General features: G+C 39.8%; 2 long non-coding RNA genes across 2 annotated transcripts in view; one reads left to right on the top strand and one right to left on the bottom strand.

Annotated features, from left to right (window-relative positions):
- Positions 1–862, bottom strand: part of LOC142501477 (uncharacterized) — a 36,026-nt gene extending 35,164 nt beyond the window's left edge. Inside the window, exon 1 of the long non-coding RNA XR_012803502.1 lies at positions 786–862. This is a non-coding gene — a long non-coding RNA (uncharacterized LOC142501477). The remainder of the gene's footprint in view (positions 1–785) is intronic.
- LOC142501484 (uncharacterized) lies at positions 577–9,078 on the top strand. The gene is made up of 3 exons (XR_012803505.1): positions 577–982; positions 4,688–4,859; positions 4,944–9,078. It is a non-coding gene; the product is annotated as an uncharacterized LOC142501484 (long non-coding RNA).
- Positions 9,079–22,084: the final 13,006 nt, after the last annotated feature.

Raw genomic sequence — 22,084 nt, 5'->3', positions numbered from 1 at the left:
AGAAACCCCAATGTTTATATGTAGGCCTGTTATCTCTGATGAAGCAGTAGCGAAACATGCTAGATTTGGACATACTAAGCCATCGCAACTCCCTGTGACACGTGACGTATGGTGAGGATTCCCCTCTGCTGAGGCTATTGGCTGTTGATCTGTGGACACCCATGTATGAATGCGAGTAGGCACCACTGTTTGAATATCTCCTCCCAGCACCCCTGACCGTGCGCAAGGTATAGGGGAGTAGGAGAGGTGCAGTGTCTCCCCTCAACAAAAGCGGAGGCGATAGATGCAGCATGCATACAGCGGAAGGGGACTGTGGAGTCTGCATTGCTTGGAATGTGGTCAGGAATATTGCTGAAGTGGAGAGTCTACTCATTCCCTCCCCCGCATTGAAGACAATTATTCTTACAAGCCGTGATTTATAGAATTTTTATTCACAATTGCTTTCTTCTTATTCTTTGTTTTTGCACTTACCGTAATCTGTCCATCCACACTGTACTGTATGAGGATCCAGGGAAGGTCCTTTTTTTGGTTGAGCTGCAGCGAAGGCTTGGGGCCAGTATTTTCGTATTTTCTTGTCTTTATTTTTATCATGTTCACATAGCAACGTGCTATTTGAGAAGAGGGCCCCCCCCCACATAGCCTATTATATTTGATTGAAACAGCGCCCCAGTTTCTTATCACTGCTGCTGTATTCATGTCATCTCAATGTACATTAAATGGTTACCTGTATCCTAGCACCCTTTACCTGCCCTGCCCCCATTACAGGGGAGGGTACTTAAACTTACCGTCTACAGGAACGCTCTTTCCTCGAAAGTGACAGCGAAATATACGCCAGGAGAACCGAGGTTGCGTGATGACATCACCCGGAAGAGCACGGCAGTCTTAGCTATGAACTGTGAGAACAACAACACGTATCAGCAGGCTCCGACGGTTTCGGTTTCAGCATGATCCCCTGTTACCCAAAGTCACACACTATCATCAGGTATCCCGTATTACTTTATTTCAAACACTGCACAGTGGAAACAACACTGTAACCGCTGAGACAGTGGTCAATACGATCCACAGTAATAGTTATGTACTGTATGATCATTTGGAATTACACTGTAAAGGGAAATAACATCATGTTCACTGAAACAATGATTAAATGATATATGGAAATCGCTATATCCTGTCCCAAGTAACCTACTCACACTCCTTGTTGAAGTGAATTTACATCTACCACAGTAGTGATTATGCCAACAAAGCCATCTATATCTACACTGCGAAGTGAATACAATATATATTCACTGGGACAGTGTTTGAGTGTTACGTAGCAACGACTGGGTTTGGCCAAAAGTAATCTATTCACACACTTTATGGTGAAATATCTTTAAATTCACCACAATAGTGGCTGTGTAAACAAATGGATTTATACGCTTAAAAAGGCACACTTCATGGTGAAGTATACTCATATTCACCATAATAATGGCTGCGTCAAAAAATGGATTTATATGCTTCATAGATTGGAATGTCTATAATATTGGTCATATACTAATAAAAAGAAAATACGAGTTAATTCCAAAAATCCAATTGAATGTGTATCCATACTGATTAACACACACACACACCTCTAAGTTGAACCTTCATTAGGCTCATATAGGAAATTAACTTTTTACAAGCGCATACACTCCTCAGTGAACTAATACCACGTTCACTGAAGCAGTGATCTAATAGTATATCTACCATGTATACCGATATCCACCCACATGCATAAACTGGGTGGCCAATACATCCTACTGTATATTAAGTAACCACTACTGGAATAATTGCAGTGTGAGACATATAGGAACTCTATATACCACAAACTCTCTAAATATGGGCAGAATGAGATATGAAGGGGCACAACTCATGCAATAACCATTATGAACATTACTAGGAGAGTATAGCAATACACCTATATGTAGATCCTATGGGAGCATATATTAAAACGGCCCAAACGTGTATCCTTATGTGTATGTGTGTCAACCATTTCACCCCGTCTTATTTTAAAATTGACTTTTATAAATTATTTTAAAATTACCATTTATCCACCACTTTAAGGCGTTATTTAAAAATGTATATCATTCAGATTTTCATTACTGTGCATCAGTACAAGTCCTGTCTTCTTTTACTGTATGTCATAACCGTGATCTAAATCTGTAGGCGAGTGCACTGTAAGGGGTTCTCTGGGAGACTGTTTCTTGTCTCGCAGCAATCACCCTACTCTCTTTTTCTTACTCATTAATAATTAGTAAGTATGTTACCAGTTTATGAGGCAACAATCAGTATCAAAAATAGATACATACATATATGATACAATAAAATACTCCTCAGTATTAACATAGAGGACCAAAAAGTTTATATATTTAATAAACACGTTAAAATTACACTATTTGAAGGGATTGCAAGTAGTTAATGTGTCCCAATTAAAGAAAATGCATATAAAATGCTCCACCAATGGTATTATACCGCACTAAGATTGTCCACATTTTTCATAAATATGTCACCCCTCTGTACAATGGGATGTGGTCAGCAGGGATCGTTTGTACATGTATGGTGGATGTTTCCAAAGGTTACAAAGCTATGGAAGGCCACACATGGTATGTCACCAGCAATTCTCGGGGTTGTCTTCCCCTTAGATCCCTGGGCAGCTCTGCTATGCAGACCAATTGAAAATATGGAAACAAATGAAAATAAGTTACTGACACATATATATACAGCCGCCAGATGGGAAATAGCCAAGGCCTGGAAACAGGAACAACATCCAGCCCTAGATGCAATAAAAGCGAGACTATGGAGGGTCTGTCTTATGGAAAATTTGACGGGGATACAAAATGACACATTTCAGAAATTCTTAAGGTCGCGCCACTCTTGGCGGTACACTCCCCCCCCCCCCCTCCAGTATGGAAAATTTGAAAATCAAAGTGTATTAGGATACTGTGATGTGAAATTTGCCTGTAAACTTGCCTGTTTCCTAATAAAAATGTTAAAAATAAATAAATAAATAAAGTATGGGAACCATGCAGAATTTATATAGGAAACAGATATCTTAATAGGGGAACTCTCCAAATTTGAAAAAACATAAAATAGGAGAGTCGTAAAAACCCACAAAAAAAAAAAAGTAAAACTCTTGAAGTAATCTCAGTGCGATGGGACCTAAACCGTATAAAACATCACGGCGGACCCGGAGGGTATTCCATATTCCACGAAGGTATGATTATTAATATGTATTTACTATCTGCATGTGGAAAAGTATTCTAACAGCAATGACATTTTTTCTTTCCTTTTCTCCTCTTCCAGTCTTATTAGTTGATTTTTTATATTAGTTATTTTATGCACTACGCTAACAGTGATGTCGTTAATGTCTACCCCATTCAATGTGTTACATAGGCATATACAAATGTATGTAATTTAAAAGTAACACGACACCCTCTTTTCGTTCTGTATCCCATCCCCACCTTTCTTACAGTAAACTCAAATAAAGAACAAGTTAAAAAAAAATTACACAATAAAAATACATAAGTAAAAACGATATAATGAAAAAGGTGCACTTCAGAATTAGTTAAGCTCAGATATGAGAATAATTGATAAATATCATAACTAGGATATTCACTGGAATGAAACAAGAAAAAAGCAGTAGACACTAAACACTTACTAGAACACCTTCCTACTGTCTCTGTGGGTTCTTCCAACTTACCAATTTGATTGTAAGCTCTTTGGGACAGAGACTCCTTTTCCTAAATGTCACTTTTATGTCTGTAGCACTTCTCCCCTTCATGTGTTATTTGTATTATTTGTTCTTTTTATGATTAGAACACGTGTATTACTGCTGTGAAGAGCTATGTACATTAATGGTGCTATATAAATAAAGCTATACATACAAACATACAGAAATTACACAAATCTATATTCATTACTTGCCAAAGTCTCGATTCAGTAATCACATTATTGAGGTATTAGATATTAAATGACTACGAATATTTCTTCTTGGTAACAAAGGATGACTGTGTGCTGTTCTTCTAGTACATATAATAAGAAGGATGTTTATTGGCATTTTAGTGGCATCTGACATACTCTGCAGCAAGTTTGTGAATAAATATAAATTTGTTTTTTTTAAATGACAACTTTATTGAGGTTATTTGCAATTTTGGAATGGAGAACAGATCCAGCAGAATCACACCATGACAGTATTTTATGGTTTAATGCATTGGTACTAAAACAAAATCATTCTAAGTGCAAACATTTGAAGTCAAATAGAGGTATTAAAATGTTAAAATTAAAAGTGAAAATTAAATAATTTGAGCAGGTACTTTCTATGCCTCAAGCATAGAAACCTCACATTATTCAATACAGAACATGCCATGTGATCTGCATAAAACTAGATATGTTTGAATACCTGCTTCAGCTCTTTTTTCGATGTATTAAAACCTTCCACAAGTGTAATGACATATAGCCATGAAAAGGTTAGTATGTGTACAATATGGCAACCAAGGGGATAACCTATATATTATTCTGCTTTTTAAGTCATTCTTTGTTCTGCCTATAAGAAAATACACATTTACCAGGATGCATCATCATCTTTGACGGTAAAATAATGCATCAAGTCACATGCACCTTATGCACTGTACAAGTGTACAGTATTTGGAGCACTTTTCTTTTCTTGTTACAGGAATCATAAATAAATTATTTTTCCAAGAGCAAATAGTGCCCGAGATTGTCGAATACATTACACGTGAATTTCCAGCTGGTCACCATTTCTTCCAGGACAATGATCCAAAACACACCGCGTCTTTTGCGCATATTCTTGCCAGCGGTATCAACTAGGTAAAGACGCCACCGGAGTAAGTACGGTAACACTTTCTCATTGTTTTACACTGTTTATATCTCTTTAACTAATTCACCTTCTGTCCCCCCTCCAATTCCAGATAGCCAGATTTGAATCCCATCGAATTGGTATGGCATCAACTGAAGGATCATATCAGAAAAGTGGTGAAACCGTCAAAGAAGGATGCATTTGCAAAAGGCATACTGAGTTTTTGGAACAACATACTCACCGTAGAGAGATGTAATAAATATATAGATCATATTGCGAATGTGTTGCCCATTCTTTTACAGCGTAATGGGCAGGCAACAGGAAGGTAGGAAGACACTGTAAGTTCAGGTACAGCAAGTATGATACAGGTAAGTATGGCACTCAAAATAACCATTTTAACCTTTTTATGTCAGCCCTTTCTCTCCACTTTCTACTGTACAGTATTAAATCCTGTCATGATGTGTCTAACCTACAGTAGTAAATGTTTTTACTCCAAAATAAATAAATATATATATTGTTTTAAATTGTTTCAACTTGTTATAGTTATACAGTAGTTATAATGTAGTATAGAGTTACAGTATATACTGTACAGTATACTGTAGTTAAACAGGTATACTGTACAGTATTATAGTTTGACAGTAGTTTCTGTACTTTCTGGAGATTAGTGGCTCCTCCCACCCAGGGTTTAAAGCTCACCTCTCCCCACTGTCCAAATAAGCAGGTTTTCTTTTCATGCAGCTGGTTGCGACAGGTTCAATGCCAGGATCATCCTTCCTCTAATTATAGAGGTAAATAAGGATTTTAACCAGTTATTGTTAGGACCTGCGATATTATGGTCATGCCTTGAAAGTGGCTCACAGGCTTATACGCTTTGGCCAAAGGGTTAACTAAATGACCCTTTTTTCAAGAGATATATAGGTATTTCACTGTGTATTTTTGTCACATTGGATGTAGCTCTGGACTTTTTTGTTTCTTGTTTTATACAATTAGCCACGCCCAGTAGCACTCCTTTTGACACATATACATATACACATATATATATATATATATATATATATATAGTGGTCATTTTGGGGGGTTTCTGAGAGCTTGCTGGGTATCTGTGTGTTTGTTAACAAATGACAATCTGTACAGAAAAAAGACTGACATCAAAAATGTTAAATATAGATTATAATATCAGTGAGACATACAATGATATGCAATATGTAGCATGGCCCTGCAGTCCTCCAGATGCTTATCTGTTACCTGTAATGTATTTAGGGATTGCTATATTATGTTCAATGAGGGAAGTCGCCACAATTTCTGCACCTTTCATATGTGCATATTGTGCCACACCTACTGACCTATCCAGACACCTGAAATTACTTTCACTCCAACTAGTTAATTTGTGTCTCAAAATATATATGTTCTGCTGGAGTACCTGGATTTGCAAATGGAGTAAGAAGATAAAGCTGGCTTCCATATTCTGTGTCACCAACAAATAAAATATGATTAGCATATGACCAAAAAATTATTGATGGTTTTTACCCATCTATTTTTGCCTCTCCTTGATTTGCTCCCACATCTGCAGCCATGACTCAAAGGGCAACATTGTAGTTAGCATTAGAGACAGAAATGTCAGCTTCAATTTACGTATAGGCATTAATGCACAGCTAACAACTATGAGAGAAGAATGGCTTCAAGCGCATGGACCATAGTTTCCAGGGTATAAAAGAGAAACATGTTCTGAAGAAGCCAACTCTTTGAATAAATGTGTTTGGTGTTTTGGACCTAAGGAATTTCCATACATCAGCTCCTGCATGTGAACAGTCTGAGGTGGATACCAGCTGATTGAAAGTCAGCAGCGCCTTCTTGGAATTTTGGTGTCCACCGAGCAACAGACAGTGCCTGCGTTTGTCCTTTTGGAGTTTCCGTTCCAGCGTCTTTGCAAATTTGAACTGGCTACTACCATAGGGTAAGGATACAACTACCCCTCCAGATCATTGGTGTATGTGGGAGCGGTAAGCATGCCACGGTCTGGCTCAAGAGTGGAGAGGGAGTTCGGCATCACTCAACTTTAAGATCTGCGCGATTGCTAGGTAGAGGCTTGTACAGGGAAGTGCGTGGAAATTCATTTACTTCCCTGACTGAGTACCTCCGCAAAAAGCTGACCTTGCTGGACTTAGTGGACGTCAAGCCTTATTGACTGGCATTTGATTGTGACATTTACCAATACCCTTTACATTTCTATGTGGGACTGTGCTCAGTAATTTGTAATTGAGAGCTAGTTACTTGTCAGCTGTTGCTCTAGACATTTGTCTTTTTATTATTTGTTTGCACCAATTAAACTTAATTTAAGCAATTTATTCCTTTCTCTGAAAAAGAAGATTACTCTTAAATATATGTTAAAAGTTTGGATAAGCCAAATGCAATAATTTTTTTGTCTCCATTTCTTTTTGACAAACTATGTACATGAGTATACTATGTCTTAATATTTTATTGGGACTGTTATAATATTTTTTTTATTTTTTTTCTCTTTTGCACTGTACCCTGGCAACTACGATCCATGCGCTTGGAGCCTTTTTTCTCTCATATTTGTTAAATAAGGCTTTGGAAACCAATGGGACTCTGACTGCAGGATTAACCAGGCTTTATCTGTTCTCAAAAGAACTAGACTCTTGATTCTTTTCTCTTCCACAATGTTGTATTATATAATACCTTTCACGAGACACTTAAAAATAAAAAAAAATATATATATATAGTGACCAGGGGATCCTGATAACAAGACAGCACACCGCATTAGTAGTCCAAAAAATGTGTATTGTGAACACAGGGCCGCCAACGTTTCGGTCCTCGTAGAGGGACCTTCCTCAGGGCATCCCGTGGTCATATCCGCTCCCCTCTCCCATCCGGAACCCCGGCCATACAGTTCATTTCCGGGTTACAACGGAGGAGGCTGTGTCCGCTCTGAGGCTCCTGCTGGACGGAACTCAGAGGTCCTATTCAACATGTGGATGCAGGAAGTGTGAGCAGAGCAGCGGTTCCAGCGTTGGTGAATGAGTTCTCCCATTACATGCTTGATTTTTTTCGTTGTTTGTGAGTTTGTATTTATTGGAGTTTACTGGGAATATTAAAATTTTTGTATCTTATCATATTTCACTAGGATCGGGCTACCCTTTGAAAAAGTCACCCGTGTGTGATGAAACACGTCAGGGAGCATCATTACTCAATACGCACAGACATTACGTCATCAAGCATGCGCAGGAAGTGGCCGGTTCGAGCGCCAAACAATACAGAGGCCATCCAGCAAGGAGACATTCTCTGGGATTCCTGGGACGTTTTGCTGTACAATATCTGATGTACCCTGGACAACTGGACGGATCACTGCCCCTTCATCTCTGAGAGACTGATGGACTTCTGATTTGAGTACAAATACCGGATGGTGGTGATATTGTCACGAAATGCTTTTAATCATTGTACCCTTGTGAGTTTATTTCTTTCCCCTCCCTTCCTTTCCCATCATTAAATATACGGTTTTATACTACGGGGCGTGCGCTCTCTCCTCTCTCTTTTCTGCAGATTCCATACGGATATGGTTAATCCCCTTGAGAGCAGCCGGAGCCCCCTTACCAGGAACACTATTGCACCATTTGTTGGACATTGTTGAAAGGACTGGTTTTTACTTCTTTTCCTTCCTTATTCACAGTTTGATATTAATATTTGGTTTTTATTTAACACCATTTATTCAATTGATTCATTAGGCATTGACACTATGTTGGTTTATTCTTGGTATTAATATATTAATCTATTTAAATTTATTTGAATACCTATTCCAGGTGTCTGTCTGTCTCTCTCTCTCTCTCTCTCTCTCTCTCTCTCTCCTAATAATCCCATATGAACACTAACCAACAAAAATAAAAGGAATTCAAGGGAGGTTTAGTCATGCATTAATAACATTAAAATGTGCAGAACAACTTGTAGAATGATTATCTGAACAACCCTTGACTTTGTACATACATAAATATTATAACATTTTATCTTTCGCCTTTAAGAGATATTTTAGACTTGAAAGATGAAACATTAAAATTTATAGAGAACATGTTACATTATTGGGTACATTTACACAAATACATATCTATTATACGGTATGCTAATAAGGGACTGCTTCTGTTTGTCCGTTCTTCTATTCAATGCAATTGAAAAAAAATTCAAAACACATCTTGATACGTTATGAAAGAAATAGTGCAGCATTTTTCTTGTTGCTATAGTAACTGTTATCAGATAACTATTCTGTGATGTGTAATTAAACAGTCTTATTTCAGAATTAATTCTCATGTTGCCTCTCCATTACTTGAAATAGTGATTGAGTTATTTACAGACGTGCCTTTGGTGGCATACATCCTGGATATTGATTCTATTTGTAGAATAACTAAAAGCTAAGGAAAAGAACCCAAGAAACAGAATAGCTCACATTTAGGCATGCCAATGTGTTAATATTTACTTTAGGTGTAAATTGGCACCATACGCAAGGAGAATAAAGGTGTTGCAGAGGGAAGCAAATATACAAGAACACACCAAGTGGCCAAGCGACGTCACTGAAAGTCCCTCATAATTGCACTCATACCTAGGTCCAAAATATTTATCAAAAAGTATCAGTAAAGTGACTGGTAATGGTACTGGATGGGTATCAATGGCGCTAAACACACAGTATGGTAGATAAATAAATTAAATATACAACCAGATGTGATGGAGAGAAGATCTCAGCCGGCGTGAATCAAAAGAAATACATAGTGTAATACTGTTAAGACACTAAAAAAAACAAACAAACAAACAAACAAAAAATGGCAATGTTGCTGAACCACACACTAGACTAAAAAAGATGTATTTAATATAATATAAAAACATACAGTACAATTAAGCACAAATGGACAAAGTAAAGGACCCAATCGATATCTAGCCGAATTGCCCGCTTACCGAAGCCAAGATGTTAAACCGCAGTGGATAATTTAGAGAGTATCCCCTCTCATAGTGGCTGGCACAGCTCCCAGATGGATTATCAGTAGGCGCCGCGTGTAGATGTTTGGTGATGGAGGACGCGTTCATCCACGCTGTAGCAGGGGCAGGAAATCACTGTCTGTTGGTAAAGCAGTACGGGCATGCGCAGAGGCGCCCGTCACAGTGTGGATGGTGCCTCCAAATCCTGTGCTTCTCGCGGTCGCGTGTGCTCCAAAGGCGGCAAATTCAAAAGGTGCTTTTCAAATCATCAATATGGATATTAACATTAAAGGTTAAACGATTTTAAGATAGACAGCATGCAATATATGATGTTAGGTAAACATTGACACTAGCCAATCTAATTGACACGAGCTAATCTAAAGCTAGTGTGTGGTCCCGTGGGGTCCAATGGCGGAGCACTGCAAATACAAGCAATGGGGGCTGCAAACCAGTTCCGGATTAAAAAGAATTTATTAGGTGGTCATAGGGAGTACAAGACACTCTGACGCGTTTCAGGACCTAAGTCCCTTTATCAAAGAGTAAATGCGCGTCTGTTATGTTCCCTGTTATAAACTCTGGCTCCCGCCCCCAACGATGACGTCACGGGGACTCCAAGTATCGCACGAGTTGCTGAATAAGCTAGCCCATTGGTAGATATGACAACCAATTGCGCAACTGGCTGGAGAATAGCCTCCCCTGTAGGAGTAATCTAAAGCTAAACAGACAATCATGACAACTTTAATACAAAATAAAACACGGCGAAATGCATAAAATTACATCTAAAGTACATCTAAAGTACACAGTGACTTAAAAGATCCCCTAATGGGCGTACAAGGAGCAGTAGGGTAATATTCAAAGGTTAATAGGACCTATATTAGTTTCCTCATGACATATATGTAAATGGAAAAGGGTCCAATTTATATTAACCTGACTGTGTAGCTATACCTTACTAATGTGCAGAAAATACACTGTTCGTAATGGGGAAGTCCCTCTTATAAGGAAAGCTAGACACACTGAGTATATAGCTCTGCTAGAACATAACTGTAGTGCGACATACTATGATTGTGGTTAACCCTCCGAGTGAAAGCCAGCAGAATGTCACTGTGTCTGGTATCACTGGTAGGTAAAATACACTTATAAATAGGTGTACAGAGGTAATGCAGCATAAACAAGAACAAACAGGATGAATACGACCTGGTAGATGTTGCTGCAGCAATAGCTGAGTGATTAGAACCCAGTATGTATAGCCATGTGTGTAGCTTTCCGAGAAAACTCCCAATCGTGGGAGCTGCAAAAACTCTCCGACGCCGCCCACGTGACCGTCAACGTGATGACGTCACTATAGCCCGATGACCGTTTCACGCTATGACGTGCTTTTTCATGGGGAGGAGGGGTTGAGAAGCCTACTGCACCGACACACTTTATTCGAGCAAATACCCAGTATGTACCTGGCAGATACCTGGAATGCGCCACTCCTCACCTCTGACAAGCCCCGTTGCGTTTGCCTTCCCAGCCTGGGTTCATGCCTGGCTGATGGGCGGCTGATCTGTTAAATGATAATGATTAGGATTTAATAGGCTGCAATGCTTCGCGTGTCTACCAGATGGCATACATTCATGAATTGTAATGCAGTGTATATATATATACTGTGCAGTATTGCAGCCAGCGGGAATAAAATGCTTCAATCCCTGCCTGGAAAATAACCCAATGCACTCGGGCAAAAAACAGTCACAAACCTCAATACACCCGGGAATACCCGAATTCGTGGGACTAGCCGAGCTCGAATAAAGTGTGTCGCCAGTGTAGATTAGCATGCATATTATATATTAGTGAGTAGAGTCCCATTGGTCAAGGCTGCAGCCAATGGCTGCATTGCTTGGCTATGTAGGGGAGGGACATACTCTCCTAGATAGCGAAATTACATGCCGAAATGGCCTTATGCTAATATATAGCAGTGTGTGTACCCAAACCAAAGCCACAACAAACGTATGAGTGTTGTAGAGCTGACAAAAAAGGGATGGGGAGAGGGGAATTGCAGGCAGGAGCCTGGAATGTATAGAGATTGATAGGCAATAGGGGGTAACAGAAATATGCATGATGATGCAAAACATTAATGAATGCGAGTGAAAATGGATAGACACAAACGGGGTATGTATAACTTGAACATAAAAAATAATAAATAAAAAATGGTTAAATGAAACTAGATATAGAATAATCTAATCACAGGAATAATATATTAAACCAGAAATGAAGGTAAATAAAAATACATAAGGGCAAAGAGGAGTGTAGGAATGTGCTACACTGTCTGATCCGCCTTTGTCAAGTCAAAACGGACTCTACTAAAGTTAATAATGAACTGTATACCACAAGAGCCCACTAATCCCAAATCAAAAAATGAATAAACAAAAATCAGAGAAAAGAGGAAAAAATAAAACCTTAATTTAAACCAAAAGGAAATAGTGTATTCAATGTGTGTATCCATTTGCACTCGCATTGAAGTAGTTTACGGTCCCAGTTGCCCTTGCGTGGGCCCCAAAGGACATGAGCTATACCCATAAAGCGTAAGACCGTAGTATCCCCCTTGTGTAGGCTGTTTACATGCCTTGCCACAGGGGTGTCTTGGGAGTTGCGAATAGAGCCCAGATGCTCCAATATGCGTACTTTAAATGGTCTGTGGGTCTCCCCTACATATTGTAATCCACACTTGCAGGTTATGAGATACACCACGCCGGTGGTGAGGCAATTAATAAAGGAATACATCTGATAGATTGTTTTTGCTTCTGAATGTGAGAATTCCTTACCCACATTAATGAACGCACACGCTTTGCAGCGACCACATGTGTAGGTCCCACGTGGTTTATGTGCCAGCCATGTTCTTTCTGGTTGGGTTTGGTGGTGGCTATGAACCAGCCTGTCTTTGATACTTCTGGCACGACGGCATACCATCGTGGGTGCAGATTGTAATACTTTCGCTAGGTCGTGATCCTCAAGCAAAATGTGCCAATGTTTACTTAGAATATGGCGCAAAGTGGTCCATTGGTTACTATATGTACCTATAAACCTTATCACATTGGAATCTGTTTTGTAAGATATGGCCTTATCAGTGAGGAGAGATGGTCTAGGGGTATTGAGGGCTCAATGGAAAGCTCTTTTCAAGGTCTTCTTGTGATAACCCCTCTCAAGGACTCTACCCCATCATGTCCTTGGCTTGCATCTTAAATTCACTGATTTCCGAACAATTGCGCCTAAGGCGTAAAAATTGCCCCGTGGCAATGCTGTGAAACATGTGAAAGGGATGGTGACTATCAGCCATTAGATGTGGGTTTACGGGTTCATAGATGTGGGTTTACGGTAAATGGTTATTGTGAGTTTACCATCAAATTGTTTCCGATTGGTGATATCCAGGAAATTAATTTAAGGAATAAGAGGATTCTTTGTATCCTACATGCCTAAATCATCTGCTACTTTGTAAGTAGCTTTCTACTTTTGCGCAGTAACAAATACAAAACGTACTTCACCATATTTTGTCTCTTTCCATATTTATTTCAGAGATCTCACCAAAGATATCAACCATTGTTCCCAGTCTAAGATATGCTCAATTTTTTATTGTTTAGCAACATTTGCGTCTGTGTTTTCTTTCTTTTCTCCATATATTACTACTGTGTATAGTGTAACACTGGGGCAGCATTTGTTGTTACATTTTATTGTTTTATTGTGTTAATTTACGCACTTAGTATTTTTATAGTATATATATATTAAATTTATATTTTTGACAGCGCCTACACATGTACCAGCCTCACAGCAATATATCCCAGTGGCAAACAGATCGTTCAAAATTGCTAACACAGATGACCTGTAGAAAATATATAATTTGTTGTATGTTGTAATGAACAAAATATATATTTGAAACTCAGGTGATAATATTAATAAGTGAGTGTGAAAAAATAACTGATAAAAAAATGAAAAATATAAAATAGTATAAAAAATAAAAAACATATAATTGAAAAAACACAAAACTAAATATACGAATAATAAAAATCTAAAAAAAACTATATTGTTGAAATATATGATTAATTTGTGAAAAAAATGTATATTGAATAAAAAACAATAAAAAATGATAAAAATAATAGTGTTCCTTCACGTTATAGATGATTCTATCTGTAGGAATTTCAAAATGGCCGGGCTGCTTCTTCTTTGGGGTCTGCAACCTCCCAGCGGATCTAGTAGAGAAAAAAGAGAAGAAAAAAAAGAGAAAAAGCGCCCGATCCATGTGTAAAATCCAAATACAAAGTTTTTAAGAAGGAATGACAAGACAAATGCACACTCACAATTTGTCAATGCATTAAAAGCATTGTATGGGTAAACCTATGCGCCAACATGTATCTGCTCGCCGCCCGCTTATTTCGTGACGTCAGTCTTTCATTCTACCGGTGCACCATGAAGAATCGTCCCTCCGGCAATTCAGACCGACAGTCTATGGTTCCAATCACGTAAGTAGATTAGTCCGTGCGGCTCAGGAAAAGTCTTCCTCTTACTGGCAGAAGGCATATGAGCTTAGTCCGCCACCGTAGTTTCAGAAAACCACGTGCCCTACGCGTTTCTTCCGATAACGGATTTCATCAGGGGATGAACAATGTTTTGCAAACTTTTCCTCGTGGCATGTGACACAAAAGACATTGGTTCCCTTGGGAAAGAAGCTTCCCGCCCCTATGGTTTGCTTGCAGTTGCTGCATGTGAAGCATTCATCGTATTGAAATCCCCTGATGAAATCCGTTATCGGAAGAAACGCGTAGGGCACGTGGTTTTCTGAAACTACGGTGGCGGACTAAGCTCATACGCCTTCTGCCAGTAAGAGGAAGACTTTTCCTGAGCCGCATGGACTAATATACTTATGTGATTGGAACCATAGACTGTCGGTCTGAATTGCCGGAGGGACGATTCTTCGTGGTGCACGGTAGCAGTGAAGACCGACGTCACGATATAAGCGGGCGGCAAGCAGATACATGTTGGCGCATGGGTTTACCCATTCAATGCTTTTAATGCATTGACAAATTGTGAGTGTGCATTTGTCTTGTCATTCCTTCTTAAAAACGTTGTATTTGGATTTTACACATGGATCGGGCGCTTTTTCTCTTTTTTCTCTACCATATATATATATATATATATATATATATATATATATATATTTGATTTATCATTTCAAAATAACTTAGATTTTATTGATTAAACATGGCAATGGCATTTGTTCACTATGGTCGATTTTCATTAAACTCTTATATAAACAAAATAACCTTCTCTATAAAAAGGAATACCATGTTACACAGAATTTTTTGGGGTATTTTTACCTTATTAATTAGGAATTATCTTTGCAGAAAACCTCCACAATTTGGCATCTCACTTGCATTTTTTTCTTGAATAGTGCATATCGCCTGTATTATTTAGATTCAGCTAGAAATGTTGCCTCCTCTAATTGTCATAGAGAGGAGTACATGCACACTGCAATATGGTACTGGAGGGGGGTACTTATCTGCTTTTGCACTGGGTCCAGGGAGGTCCAGAAATCCCAGGGAAATACAGGGAAGGGAAGCAGGCACATGGACTTATGCAAAAAGATATTTAATGTGCCACAAAGAAATCCAACGTTTCGGCAGAATCTCACTGCCTTTATCAATGAGAGGGCTCTTCCTGATAAAGGCAGTGTGATTCTGCCGAAACGTTGGATTTCTTTGTGGCACATTAAATATCTTTTTGCATAAGCCCTTGTGTGTCTGCTTCCCTTCGCCTCCAGTAATTGGACAGGGAGAGATTAAAGAGTGGTCTAAACAGCTTAACCAATATTTCATATAGTGAAAAAGATGTCTGAGGAGATAATTGAGACCGATACAGTACCTGAGAAATAGGCAAATAAACCATCTGAATAATGTTTGCATATAACATATTGATTGGAAATGAAAGAATTATCTAATGAATCTGAATGTTGGACATTTTTGCATGGAAATAGCATTAATGCAGTAAAATGAATAGGTGTTTACATCTAAATGCACCTTGAAATGTTTCTTAGGCCACGTCCATAGAGGGGTTAGCAGTGCTGAGGTGCCCTGACGCCTAGCCAGCGAGCGCGAACGGAGGTGGAGCAACGGGGTCATCAGGGGTCGAAGCTCCGACATGAACATCATGGCTCCGGGCTGCGGAGCAACGTGGTCAGCTGGTATCGAAGTGCCGACGTGAGCGTCATGGTGCCAACGTCACAGCTCGAGGCGGGAAAACAGTGTGGGTAAAATCATTGTCCTATGTGCTCCCAGTCTCTGCTTGTTCGGTGTTTTCCTGACCCTGTGCCCAGTTAAGGAGGTGAATTTACCTGCCCCCCCTCCCCCCCTTGTATTTGTTAAAGGCAGGGTGCGAGACCTGAGGCACACTTTCTGAGGTAAAGAGAGGATAATTTAACAGAAAAGCAAAGCATAACAACTAAAGAAAATAGCAGCTGAAAGCATAATATAAGCCAAAAAAAAAAACTTGACATTAAGCATGTCTTTGTCAAAGAAGATGTGTTTTTTTTCCCTAATGGAGAGTGTCTATGTGAAAACTGCTTTTTTTGGGTGGCAGAACAACAAGCGTACATGAAATTAATCGTCAGCGTGAGACACTTGGTGAATTTGCCACATTAAACCCAATTCTACGTTCGCACGAGCAAAAAATTCCACGAATATATGAGAATGTCAATAAAAACGTTTGACTATATCTTGAAACATATTGAAGAAGCTATAAAACCATTCCAGACTAACTTCTGCAAAATCATTCGTGCAGAAGAAAGATTGATGATCACTTTGTGGTAAGTTTACCATTATATAAATATATATATAAATATATAATCGTCCATATATATATATGTATATGTGTGATTATCATGAAAATAATGTCCTTGTTGTGAGGTCCTAAGACGGTATGAAAGGCAAAACTTCAGTAATATTGTTGCAGGGAGAGTTCACAGCCTGAAGGAGGGATCCAAGGGGAGAAACAGAAAGACAAGCCCTATATATTCTTTTGAAACATTTTCAAGCAAGTCAACAGTTGGAAATGGCATATGCTCTGGTTGCAATGCATTGTATATTGCGTTACATGTTTCGTGTATGATTGATGCAACAGTGTTTTTTCCCATTTTGAACGAAAAGGACAAGGAACGAAACGATGCCCCAGTCGACAGAAATCTGTAAAATATAAATTAAAATAATGCAAGAGTTAGTACACAATGTTACAATCCATTGCATATCATTGTATGTATATATATATATATATATATATATATATATATATATATATATATATATATATATATATATATATATATATATATGCAAATATAACTGTATGCTCATCTGCATGTCTTAGGCAGGTCTGCAACCCCGCCTTTGCCCATCATCACCCAGCACACAGCACTTCCACTGCAGCAAGGGATTCTGCAGTGTCACTTTTTGCCTCAAAAAACATTTTTAACATGGTTCCCTATAGGCTTAAGCTTGCTGCATGGTCACAGCTTTGAGCACAGCCAGGGTTAAGGTGCATACCCAGAAAACCACCCACAGACAGCTGTTTCGACCTTAATGGGTCTCATCAGTGTGGGGTTGATTTAACTGGATATGCATAAGAGGCTATGGGATAGGCTAAACCATAATATTGAGTTAAGTTATGGTGAGTAAAAAAAGTGACAAAAACCCTCCACAGGAAAGCAAATATGCAAATACAACTGTATGTTCATCTGCATGTCTTAGGCAGGTCTGCAACCCCGCCTTTCCCCATCATCACCCAGCATACAGCACTTTCACTGCAGCAAGCAATTCTGGGAAATGACATGCAAATGAGCACACAGTGTCACTTTTTGCCTCAAAAACCATTTTTAACATGGTTCCCTATAGGCTTAAGCTTGCTGCATGGTCACAGCTTTGAGCACAGCCAGGGTTAAGGTGCATACCCAGAAAACCACCCACAGACAGCTGTTTCGACCATGTATGCTATGTATGCTTTGTTGTGTGTGGGAGCGGGAAACTGTGGTTTTGTAAGGCCGTGCCGTATTTTATATATATATATATATATATATATATATATATATATATATATATATAAATTATACATGTATATATATATGTGTATATATATATGTATATATATATATATATATATATATATATATATATATATATATATATATATATATATATATATATATATATGTAACTGTAAATATTACTGTATGTTCATTTGCATGTCTTAGACAGGTCTGCAACCCTGTCTTTCCCCATTGTCACCCAGCATACAGCACTTCCACTGCAGCAAGGGATTCTGGGAAATGACATGCAAATGAGCACTCAGTGCCACCTTTTGTCTCAAGCTCGTATTACACAAGCCAATCCTCAAGCCAATGCATGCTGTTTTAAACACAGCTTTTAGACAGAGGCTGGGATGAGAAGCAAATATATATATATGTATATGTATATATATATATATATATATATATATATATATATATATATATATATATATATATATGTATATATATATGTATATGTATATATATATGTATATATATATGTATATGTATATGTATATATATATGTATTGTGACAAACGGCTTACTCCGGGGCTCCGCCGTCTGTCCGGGACTGTTAGAACACGGTCTTTTAGGGTAGGTTAAATGATGAGACGTCACGTACTGTTCCTTTAAACAGGCTATGCCTGGTTTATTCAGTCCCAGGCACTGAGACTGCCACAGTTTAAACAGAAAACAAAGCCAAACAAAAAGCTGCTCGTCTGAGCGATAACTTAAACTTAGATGTCCCTGACTCAGAGTTGGAAGGGGCTTGTCCACTTCCACCAACAAAATAAGTACCTTTGCAGTCTTTAGACAAACTAACAGAATGAATGAAGCGATTTGGGAAAGAGGCTTTCTCACCCCTCTGCAGTTCAGCAGCCTTCCAGGCTCTTGGGCGGGGCCCAGAGGAAACAGGAAACAGGTCTTATATACCTGAACTCTAATCAGCATGACAGGTGACAGAAAACAGGCAGCAGACAAACTGTGGAATGGAGTGCCTGTACCACGAGGCTGCCCTGTTCAGCTTAGACAGGACAGAAACTGTTCAGTATCCTGGGAGCCCTGTATATGGAGTTTATTACCAACCCCTGGTTTCTGTCACATATCCTCCCCCCCAGCTCAGACCTCGAGGGGTGAGCGACCATGGATATTAGGGAGTGCATCCTTGACAACCCGTCGGCATTGCCATGTTTGTGCCCCGACCTGTGTTCCACAGAAAATTTAAAGGGCTGTAGGCTTAGGAACCACCTGGTCACCCTAGCGTTCTTCTCCCTATTTTGACACATCCAGGTAAGGGGTGCATGATCTGTGACCAATCGGAACTTTCTCCCCAACAGATAATACTTGAGTGTCTCTACAGCCCACTTTATTGCGAGACACTCTTTCTCGACTATGGAGTAATTTTTCTCCTGGGGATTTAGTTTCCTACTTAAATAAAGGATGGGGTGCTCCTCCCCTTGAGACTCCTGGGAGAGTACCGCCCCCAGCCCTACCTCAGATGCGTCGGTTTGGACTACGAACTCTTTCGAGAAGTCAGGTGTGACCAACACTGGTTGGGCACAGAGAGCTTCTTTCAGGCTTCTAAAGGCCTGTTCGGCTTCGGGGGACCACTTTACCATTAGCGGTCCTCTTGCTTTTGTGAGGTCGGTTAGTGGGGTTGCCTTAGTTGCAAAATTGGGAATAAACCTCCTATAGTAGCCAATTAACCCCAAAAAGGTCCTTACTTGTTTTTTTGTGACTGGCCTTGGCCAATTTTGTATCGCCTCTACTTTGAGTGTTTGTGGTTTGAGTAACCCTCTACCAATAGAATACCCCAGATACTTGGCCTCCTCCAGACCAATAGTGCATTTAGCGGGGTTAGCAGTTAGTCCAGCAGACCGAACTGCGTCGAGCACAGCTTGGACCTTTGGAAGGTGGGACTGCCAATCTTCACTATGGATTACCACATCATCCAGGTAGGCGGCAGCGTACCGAACATGTGGTTTTAAAATTTTATCCATCATTCTTTGGAATGTGGCGGGAGCTCCATGTAAGCCAAAAGGCAGCACCTTATATTGAAAGAGGCCGTCTGGGGTTGAGAAGGCTGTTTTTTCTTTTGCCCTTTCTGTGAGGGGAACCTGCCAGTACCCTTTTGTTAGGTCTAGGGTTGTGAGATATCGGGCTTTGCCCAGTCTCTCTACAAGTTCATCCACCCTGGGCATAGGATAAGTATCAAATTTTGACACCGCGTTTAGTTTCCGGTAGTCATTACAAAACCTTGTTGTACCGTCTGGCTTTGGGACTAAAACTATAGGGCTGTTCCACCCACTTTGGGATTCCTCAATTACGCCTAGTTTTAGCATTTTTTTAACCTCTAACTTATAGCCTCTCTCTTGGCCTCTGGGATTCGGTACGGTTTAAGGTTAACTCGGACCCCCGGTTCAGAGACTATGTCATGTTTAATTACGTTAGTTTTACCTGGCTGTGTAGAGAAGATTTCTTTGTTCCTTCTCACTAAACTCTGGACCTCTCGTTTCTGATGCACGGACAGTGTTTCAGCTATGCTAACCTCTGGGTCAGTTTCTTGATTCTCTGACGGACCTGGGGGTACTAGGGTTAACAAGACCTCTCTATCTTTCCAGGGCTTGAGTAGGTTTATATGGTAAATTTGCTCAGGTTTCCTCCTACCTGGCTGCCTTACCCTATAATTTACTTCTCCCACTCTTTCCAAGACCTCATATGGCCCATGCCATTTAGCAAGGAATTTACTCTCCACGGTGGGAACCAGAACTAGTACCCTATCACCTGGAAAAAAAATTCTGACCCTAGCACCCTTATTATACGTATTCCTTTGTGCTTCTTGAGCTTTCTCCATGTGTTCCCTCACTATGGGTAGGACTGCAGCAATGCGGTCCTGCATTTGGGCAACATGCTCTATTACACTTCTGTAAGGGGTAACCTCGTGTTCCCAAGTTTCTTTGGCTATATCCAGTAAGCCCCTTGGATGTCGGCCATACAATAGTTCAAACGGGGAGAAGCCTGTGGATGACTGGGGAACTTCCCTAATGGCAAATAACAGGTATGGTAACAAACAGTCCCAGTTTTTCCCATCCTTATCGACCGCCCGGCGTAACATGCTCTTTAAGGTTTTATTGAACCTTTCCACTAAACCATCTGTTTGTGGATGATAGACTGAGGTTCTGAGATGCTTGATTTTTAGGAGTTTACATAGCTCTTTTGTTACTTGGGACATAAATGGTGTTCCCTGGTCAGATAAGATCTCTTTAGGAATTCCGACCCGGGAAAACAGAAGTACTAACTCTTTTGCTATGTTTTTAGCAGAGGTGCTACGTAGGGGAACTGCCTCCGGATATCGGGTAGCATAATCTAATATTACCAATATATGCTGATGTCCCCTAGCAGACTTTATTAGGGGTCCTACTAGATCCATAGCAATCCGGTCAAATGGTACCTCTATTATGGGAAGGGGTACCAATGGGCTGCGGTATGCTTTGAACGGGGCGGTGATCTGACATTCTGGGCATGAGGAACAATAGTTTGTAATTTCTGCCAGAACCCCAGGCCAATAAAAGCTTCGGAGAACCTTTTCTTTTGTCTTTTCCACCCCTAGGTGTCCCCCCAATGGATGACTATGTGCGAGGTGTAATACTACGTTACGGAATGTCCGTGGTACCAACAATTGTTTAGTTGTAACTGATTTTCTTTTATCAACCCGATATACTAGGTCGTTCTCTACCTCGAAGTAGGGGTAAGCAAGTGACCTATCTGGTTGGCCATGAGTACTATTCTGGTCCCGTATATTTCCCCTTGCTACCGCTAATGTGGGGTCCTCCCAATGGGCCTTCTTAAAACTCCCAGGACTGACCTCTAGGTCAGCGAGGGTCTTATCCTGTACTGGGGTGGTAAGTGCCTGATCAACATCTTGATTTGGGGTATTCCCTACCAAAGTAGTGATGGGGAAGGAAATTTCACAGCACTCCTCCTTTTCCCCTTTCTTATTTGGGCCCTCGTCAACCTCCATTTCTGAAAAAGGGAAAGGATTTGTTTCTTCTAACACTTCGTTATGGTCTGCTATTGAACTCTGGGCGCTATTCTGAGCTGGGGACCACATTTTTAGAAAATGGGGAAAGTCGGTCCCTATTAACACATCATGTGCCAGTTTGGGTACAACACCCACCTTGAAATCTAAAGAACCA

The sequence above is a fragment of the Ascaphus truei genome, chromosome 1, assembly GCF_040206685.1.
Source record: "Ascaphus truei isolate aAscTru1 chromosome 1, aAscTru1.hap1, whole genome shotgun sequence".
NCBI classification, from domain to species: domain Eukaryota; kingdom Metazoa; phylum Chordata; class Amphibia; order Anura; family Ascaphidae; genus Ascaphus; species Ascaphus truei.
The sequence above is the reverse complement of the archived record's forward strand: the minus strand, read 5'-3'. Positions and strand labels throughout refer to the sequence as shown.